Source organism: Poecilia formosa, unplaced genomic scaffold, assembly GCF_000485575.1.
Source record: "Poecilia formosa unplaced genomic scaffold, Poecilia_formosa-5.1.2 Scaffold83, whole genome shotgun sequence".
NCBI classification, from domain to species: Eukaryota; Metazoa; Chordata; class Actinopteri; order Cyprinodontiformes; family Poeciliidae; genus Poecilia; species Poecilia formosa.
This window is the reverse complement of record NW_006800022.1, coordinates 1-8,990: the sequence shown is the minus strand read 5'-3', so window position 1 is coordinate 8,990 and position 8,990 is coordinate 1. Positions and strand designations below refer to the sequence as shown.

Below are 8,990 nucleotides of genomic sequence, written 5' to 3'. Positions count from 1 at the left end.
TTCTCTGTGAGTGAGACTGAATAGTCTTGTCTACTTATAAGGCTAAAGTATCACTAGATGCAGACGGTTTTGTACAAGTCCTGGTAAATTCCCGGGGGCTACCGAGCATGGAAACTGCTTTTGCTCACCCAGCAATCCTATAAATCACTCAGTGACTTCATCACATGCATAAGGAGTGAGATGCATTGGCTTGTCAGTGGCAGGAAAACAGGTCTGTCAGGTGAAAAATAAACGTGGGTAATAAAAGACACACAACTCTTCACCTTATGACGGCAAGCATGAAGCATTTATCCAGGTAATTTGCACTAGGTTGTGATTCTAGTCATGTTGGCAAAGTTTTCCCTACTTTTCAAAGTGATGTCATTCCACTGAACTGATCTTGGTACAGCTTAAAGAAAAAGTTTATTATTGTGAAAAATATGCCTTCAAATCAAAACTCCTATATTTCTTGACTGAAATGAAGCCCATTAGCATAAACTTGTTGAAAGGTAATAAAGTATACTTTTCACCACTATAAAGTGTGGGTGAGGGTGAAGTAGAAACATCTGGCAGAGGGCCCAGTTCAAGGGATCTTCAACTCACACCTCCAGGAGAGTTTGCCTCATGTACCAAGGGAGTTTGGAGACATGGAGTCTGTATGGCCAGGACTACAGACCCATGCAATAGAAGAAATACTTTCTGGATATCCTTAAGTTGCTCCCATATTCTCAGTTAAGGAGGCAGAGTCTGAAAATTCTGGGAATGGGAGTCCATTAGCAAACCAAGGTACTCCCCAATGGCAGAGCTTAAGAAATGAACAGGATTCGACTGGAGAGGAGGTGTATTGGCTAACTCTTTGGTAACATATGAGGGACTGTGTGTGAGCCACTACCTGGAAATGTCAGTGTCTTCTAGTGTCTCAACCTCCCTGGGTGCTGGAAGAGGCTCCAATTGATTGCTTAATCTCAATGCAGAGTAAGTTTGGTTGTCTATCCTACAAGTGTTTCGTAAATCTGAAGGTTTACTACTGGATCCCCTGAAGCATTTGCAGTTCCAAGGTTACTGTAAGGATTGTTAAGTTCTTGCATAACCAATGAACTCTAGGAAAAACATTGGAGTTGCGTGTCAATCAGTGTCTGGATTGCCCTTGGGTGTGTACAGTTCATCAATGTCAAGGATGATAGTCATTATTTTAGTATCTTCAGTCCATGACCTTCAGTGTGGCATGAAGCAAGTTTGACGTGATCAGGATGGGAAAATGAAGAAAAGAGCAGCTGCTTACGTCGTTTGGGCCTCCTGGACTCCACACTTTTGAGGTTTTCTTGCCACATTCCACTGGGTTTCAATTAGTTATTTTAAGATTTTGCTCAAAATTGTATGTGTCAAAATGTTTTCCATTTTGGTAAACCCTTAAGAAAGGATCACACTTTTCGACCAACTCATGCAGATGATTTGTTTTCCTGTCTTTCCTAAAGAAATGTTTTTATCCTACGCATCTATATATAGACTTTTTGTGATTCTTGCAAAGGAAAATAGCCATGCAGCAATAAAGTCTTCAGTTTTGCCCTGACTTTATTAGTTTTTAACCTGATCCAGATAATGTAACAAGTAAGGAATGTTCCAAAAGCACAGTTCCTGAGCACAGCTCTAATCCCACAAACTCCCCACGGGTGGACGGGGCTGGCAGAAAATCAGCGTATATCAACTCTGCAGTCCGCCCTGTCCGGTTCTCTATATGTTCCATAACTCCTCGTTTTGCTCAGACATTTCGTATACATATGAGAGGGGGGTGAAATGAGCTAATGCTCCGTCTGCAGATGTGCTGTGGGTAATTTCAACTGTTCTCCTAAGGTTGTCCTTTAATGCATTGCAGGTGTTTGGTGTATTTTTCAGCAGATGACAGCGTTGGAAGGCAGTTTTAACTAGATATGCTTCTTTGCCGTTGCAAGCAAAATGTAGAACTTTTTATTGTAATATTTTCAACTTTTCAACTACGTCACTGAATCATTCGAGGCGCCATGATGGACGCTGGAAGTGAGGGAGGTGAGTACTGAACAGAGCGACTGAAATTGTTTTCCAAAGTTGTTTTTGCCAGTTTATTCATGACTTCTACTTGTTCGAGTCGAGATAATTTGTCTGTGAACGTAACACACCTGGTTGGGGCTCATATAAACGCGGTATTTACCAAAGTTGGAAGCAGCTAGTTTAGCAACCGACCCATTCCTGCTCTGACGTGTTTGTCAAATTACAGACTTTGCCTGAATTCACACCACATGATTTATGTCACTGTGTCATAAACAGCGTTTCCCCTTACACAAGAGCAGCCTTAAAAAGACGAGATGCTAACCAGTTATTTCTATTTTATGCTAGGCTACATCACGGTGCGGCCTTGTCTCCATGGTTACGGTTAGAGGTATGGCGCGATTCTTCTCCATGATGCGATATTTGATATCTTTCTGATCATAATTACATATAAACTGTATGTCAATCTTTTTACCTTGTAAAAAGCATTAGATTACACCGAGGGCTGGCAGTCATTATGATTGACTGCTGCTGTCCATTATCTCTCCAAAAATAAAAAGACAAGTTTGGTTTGCATCCTTGTCTGTTTATGGAGCCGACTGCAGAAACTATGACTATTTTTAAAGTGAAATCAACTAAATAGAAACATTAAGTTACAGATATCTGATTTTAGATTTCCTTTAAATCGGTTGTTTTGACAGCATAGGTCACCTGCAAAGGGTGAATATTTGACATAAACTGGTCATCAGGATCAAGTTAAAAAGTCACCACAACAAAAACTCATTCAGCTCCAACAGACTTTTGTAAAAATGTAATTAAATCCTCCCTCATTGCTCATTGCTGACAGCCATGGAGAAAAGGACAGGTCTCATTAACCTTTGACCTTCAAAACCTAATTAGCTCACATCTAGAGTCAGCAGCCTGGGATTTACTATCAAGCTATTTATAGTTGTTTTAATTTTTAAAGCTAACTATTGTTATCCACGGTAGATTGAACAGGACTGTTAAAAGCTTGGGAAATTGTTTTACAGGCTTTACAAACGTATCGTTCTCCTAATTCACATTTATGCGCCGATTTGTATAAGTTTAATACACAAAATCCCGATAAAATACATTAAAGTTGAAACAGTAACTCTTATGCAACACTCTTGTTTCTTCCTCCATAGCAATCATCTGCCTGGATAAATTTATTACAGCGTCACAGAGCTGCTGGAACGGCTGTGCACTTTCGGTGTTGTTTAATTTAAACTCCAAGTGTGAAACTGGGTGTTGCAGTCATGACTCAGAGACGAACACAGCGGTGACATTTATGCGTGAGAAATGTGACAAGAAGCCACTCCCATTTGGGGCTCGTGAAAAGGTTGAGTTTTCATGGAGCTTCAGGCTTTGGCAGCTCATCCCCATAATGCAGAAATAATTTGAAGGGAATCTCGTTTTTATTTTTCTTTGTTTTCACCTGCCTGCCTGTAATCTGACAAGTGGATGCTATAGAGTGTGGCTGGAAGGCTCTTAACTTTATTTTTTTTACTATAAGCTGCTAAAATCACAAGTTTTAGTCATTTGGAAGCCTTATTTAACAGCATTTTAAACCGTTTTTGGTTTTTGATAAATAGTTTTAATATTAAACCAAAGATTTTCTACTGCAAAGCAGAATAAATTTCCTAATCTGTCAGCGGTAACCAGCTTACAGAGGGAAGGCGTTATCCATCACCATCGTTCCAGGGCAACAAAGTTGCTTTTTTCATCTTGTTTAAGAAATAAATTTCTTTTTAAATGAACCGTTAAGGCAGAACCAGCAACTCCATGTAGCCCGAATGACAATCTATCAACAGCATATTGCTTTTTATGTTCGCAATCCACTCTCCGATATTAGACCGGGTGAAGCAGAGGTCGAGGTGGAAGTGAGTTCAGCTCAATGAATCAGAAGATTCTCACACTTTTTAGGGAGCAGAGTCTAAATCTGGCGACCTCCTCCTTCCCTTCCTTCCTTCCCCCCAATCTTCCTGCATGACCAACTGGGACGGACATAAACTGGGAGTGTAAGATCAATAGGTCTAAGCTGGTGGCTCATTGTTTCCTCCTCTGTCCTCCTGCCTCAGACAATCAGTCATGCTCAGCTGTAACATACAAACAGACTCAATGTGAAACAATAGAGGGTTTTTTTCTCGTCTTTGGGGAAAAAAACAGCGTTGGACTGAAGCCGAAGGTCTTGAGAAAAGAGGATGAAGAGAGCGGACGGCTTGGTTTTAATTCATTTTGAACATAAAAGAGGTTAAATGCAAAACAAAGAACACAGAAGAGATTAAAACTGTAGCATTGCCACTTTTTGATATGATGGCATTCTGCCCAGGGTGGCATGGCCTTGGGGGTATCACATGGCAAAAAAAAGTTAAATATCTAGATAGATGATGCTACACTGAACAGAAATTTGCTTGGAAATCTTGAGAACTAGTGCTAACTCTTACTCAGATAGTATGCCATTTTTAAAGAAATGAGAACTTCAGCTAAACTGACACTATGATGCAAAATAAAACTTGGTTACCACTGGCAACAGCTTTGATTTTCTGATTTTCTTTGGCTCAAAACTAAACTTTGAAACACTTTTCTACACTATTTTGGATGCCAAATTAGATAAGCTCTTCCAGTCCATCTTTCATGACGAGTAAATAAATGTTTACATGCAGGATCAGCTGAGAGAGCCCGACTTCGACTCCTCACAAACACTGCAGATGTATTGCAGGCTAATGCGGATAGCATGAGTTATTTTAACCCTTTCTTGGTCAATCTGGCGGTCGATTCTTTAGCTTGACCTCGAATCAAATGGATGCTCCAACAGTGATCCCGAACACATCCAAGCTAGTTTTGGACTGGATAAAGCATTTGTGAGGAAGGGAAGGCAGTCTATTCCACTCAGTTTGGGAACATTGTGTTGTCTAAAAGTAATTATCTGAAAAGTGGAAATCTTAAGACAGATTTGAGTAGCTCTGGCTGACAGTTCTTCCTTTTTTTTCCCCTCCATCTTGCAGTTATTAAAACTTTCCATCCTGAACCTTTCATGGCTGAATGAAGCTGGAATCTGAACATCAATAAGATTTTTCTCATAGAAATGCATTTACATGCAGGACTTTGTAGTCTATTCTAGGTCATTAAGCCTTATATTTTTTTGTTTTTGGTGGGTGGGGGGTTAATTCAGTAAGGCTTGGCTCCTTCCACTGCCGTCAGCTCATATTTCAACAAAACCGTAAACTTGTTGGTCCGGTGCCTCACTCCATTGGGTATTGTGTTTGGAGCGGGAGTGTGAGAGCAGAAAAAAGCGCTTTTCATTTCGCTCCTTGGTGGAATTTTTCTGTGGTGAAAGTTCCTGACTCATGTTTTAATGGGTGCAGAGTTAGCCAACGAGATGAAGAGCGCCAGGGTTTCTGCTTTTGCAGCTTTGGCTTTACTATCACAATCATTTTGAGTTTCTTTTACATTTCAGGGAAGCGAGATTCCTTTAGTTTGTTTGGTTATTTCCACTTTCCACTTTCTTTCTGTTCTGGTTTGCCATATGGCCTTTCCAGACCCCCGACCTCCAGCATTTCTCCTCTCCTTTCCATCTGCTCCCAGCCTTGCTCTTGTTGGTTTGGGGCCTAACGTTGACTGATTTGGCATATGTTTTAACATGTCAGGAGAGTCCCAGTCGCCTGCTTCAGCTACATCTGCTTAATAGCAGCCACATTTTGCAATGGTCTTCGGGAAACACGGATGAGTTCATTTTTGTGGTCCGTCGACAGTAAATAAGCTTGTCAGTTACCCTCCAACAGATGTGGCTGGAACCAAAAGAAGAGTTTATTTATACTTTTTGGTTGTGAATAAATCTAATGCTTACAATTACAAAGAGATTTTTTATTGCTGTGTTTGACTTGCGCAGTGCGCTAAAGCAAAATATGACAGTTCATTGAAAGACGTAATATATGTTAGGCTGACGTGGACAAGTTGTAACAACAACATCTCTTTCTCATGACAGAAATATATAACCGTTTGAAAATTTTTCATGATTTTCTGTTTTGACACAGTGAAGAGTGAGAGCTCCAGTTGGAGCTGCAGAAATGCAAATGTCTATTAAAATGTCTATCAAAAATACTAAACTATCCCAATATAGGGACATCTAGCCCAATTAAGTAAAAAAACAAACAAAAAAAACTTTTAAGCATGGTGATGGACAGATCGAGGACACCCTGTAAGAATAATCTCCTTTGATAATAATAATAATTAATAAAATAGGCCAACTTGGTAGGATAAAAAAAAACACCTTTTGAGAATGATAGTATTTTTTCCAAATCAGTTTCTTTCACTAAAAAGCTTTTAAAACTTCAACAAAAACTGCAGGTTTGTGTCTGTGTCTGGTGAAGGTTTTGGTTAAAACATGTTTGTTCTTCATTCAGTTGGTAGAAAATCCAGAATTTTTATTCAAGTGAGAGTAGAGATACTTCTTAATAAAATGATGCAGGTAAAAGTAAAAAGTAATTTTTTCAAAAAAGTTACTCAAGTAAATGTAATTGAGTAAATGCAACTAGTTACTACACAACTCTGTAGTCTATTAGTGCTTAAATGTCCTGAAGCAGTGAATGCCTCAGGTGTTGCCTTAATTAGGCTAATGAGCTTCACCTGTGGAGCTGCTGGGTGATACAGAGAAAGACAGAGTAGAGGAACTGGTCCACACTCCACACCAGCTGGTGGCAGTAATGCACCATTTTTTATTTTTTATTTTTTTTGTCAACAGCCATAAAACATCAAAGAAGAAGAATAGGATGGAGGAAAGTAGCGTCTACCGAGAGATCCCTGAACTGGAAACCGCAGCCTTTGCGCTGCACTCGGTGGGTAATTTAACAGAGCTGTTTATTTGTGGGGGAATTTTTCTGCCATTATTCGAGAGCACACTTATTCAGTCAGCATTAAAACGATGCTTCATTAACCAGACTACCAACACACAAAAAATCACAATCAAAGCTGTCGTAACTTTATTACCCTGTGAGAATAAGTCAGAAATAATCCAAATAGTTTTAATGTATTTATTTCTTTTCTTTCTTTCCTTATGGCTTAGACGGGATGGAAAGCCCATGTTTTGCTTTTGTATTTTGCACATAAGTTTGTGATTCCAAAGAAAAAGATATAAAACTTCAGATATCTCACAAATGAGATATTAACATACATGGAAAAACCTTATGTTGTAGCAGGAAGACTTTCAGTTCTCAATTATGCAGCTTGAACTGACTAGTACGTTATTAAGAGGTAATGCAAAATCAACGTGTCCTCTAGGGGGCTCTGTTCACTTCAAATAAAATGTTATATAAGGTTATGAAATTAATATTAAATGCATAAATGCAACTATATTTCTCAATTAGGTGAAGTCTTGGTGGACTGGTACGTTAACTTTGGATCAGAGAGCCTTCACTAATCATGAATGCTAAGGTGAGTTGTTTTTTTCTTTTTTACAGTTAACAATGTAGCTCTATGTGTTAAAATATGAAAGAAGGTAATTCTTGAGTTGCCAATAAAACGTTTGAATCAATAGTCTGCCGACTTTGGTGTAGAAAAAACAGTGAAGGTATCAAGATGTTAACAATTAACTAACCAATAGCCGCTAACAATGCTACAATTGGCCTCCGCTTTAGAGCTTCAAGGGCTTTAAATTAAAATGCTGCTTTCAAGTGGGCCAATTTTGCCAACTCTGTTGCTATGGGTAGTTGGGTATCTGCTATTAGAGGAGATAATGGATGTAAAAGCACATAATGTTCGCTATTCTTAACTAGCAGAGTGCTGCTGTTGGCCTCTGACTCATCCTTAAGTACTCACAGGATGCCCAGTCCTGGAAGAAAAGTCACTCCCAGCTGCAGTACAAACTCTTTCCTTGAATTTGCTTGGTTGTTGCATTAAACTTAACTAAAAAATAACTTAAAATGCATTTAGATTCATAAAACTTGTATCAGTTTGGGCAGAGCTTTTGTTTTTCCTCGAATACTGTAGAAAATCTTCCTGTCTCAGTTTTGTAAATCTCTCATGATGACGGTAAGACTTAAGAAAACCATACGGTGGCATCTAAACATGCAGCACTGACTGAATGGCCAATTGGAGAAACTAAAAGATGCAAATTTGGCACAGCAGGACCAATTTGTGGTGTTTGACTCACCACCGCTTTCCCCTCATCTGACCGTCTTTTAACAGCAGTTTCTCCTCCAGGCTTTACCCTCATTAACCTCAGTCATCACTGCTTCCTGTCAGCCAGCCCCAGACTTGGCTCTGGCACACACACTTGGGTCATAGCTAATCCAAATTCCACCCAATCTTAGCAAAATCTGCACAGCGGAGCCCACTGAATGCAAAACACAAGAGAAACTAGAGCACCAAAAAAAAAATCATTTCTCTTTATGTGTGTTTGTGTGAGAAGGAGACACAAAATGCGACTCCCCCTCCTGCTGAGTGTGTTTACTTCACCAGTAACAAAAAAGCACCCAGGACTCCCACCTGCCCTGATTATCATGAATCAGCTCTGGATGAGCCTGGCATCCCTCCCACCGTGGCATTGATGCTGCGATGAGCCAAACACTCTTATCACTTACCAGCCGCCGCCGTGGCGCATTTGTTTTGCTAAACCACAACTTCATTTGCATTGAAATTAATTAAAAGATAGTACTTTGAACCGTTTGCATTGTTGTCCTCCAAAGAGTTGGATTTTCCTCCGGAGGAATGAAAGTTATTTGTAAATGTAAGGAATTTCTCAGTTTTTTCAAGTCTGGATAAAAAGGGAAAAGGAAAACGGTATAAAACCGGGCTTCATTCTTTCTGATTCCTGTAACTATTTACCAAAACTTCCTTCCATCTGTTGGTCCTTCCATCACTTTTATTTTCTATTTATTAACCAATTTATTCACCTTTCTTATCTTTCTATCCATTAGTTTTTCCATTGATTCACTAGTCATTAATCAGTTCATCCATTTCAAAATCTGTTG

At 39.4% G+C, this 8,990-nt stretch overlaps 1 long non-coding RNA gene across 1 annotated transcript; it reads left to right on the top strand.

The window, feature by feature from the left end:
* Positions 1-1,981: 1,981 nt before the first annotated feature.
* LOC103141406 (uncharacterized) lies at positions 1,982-7,457 on the top strand. Its single transcript, XR_476577.2, has 3 exons — positions 1,982-2,022; positions 6,764-6,857; positions 7,386-7,457. It is a non-coding gene; the product is annotated as an uncharacterized LOC103141406 (long non-coding RNA).
* The last annotated feature ends 1,533 nt before the right edge of the window (positions 7,458-8,990 follow it).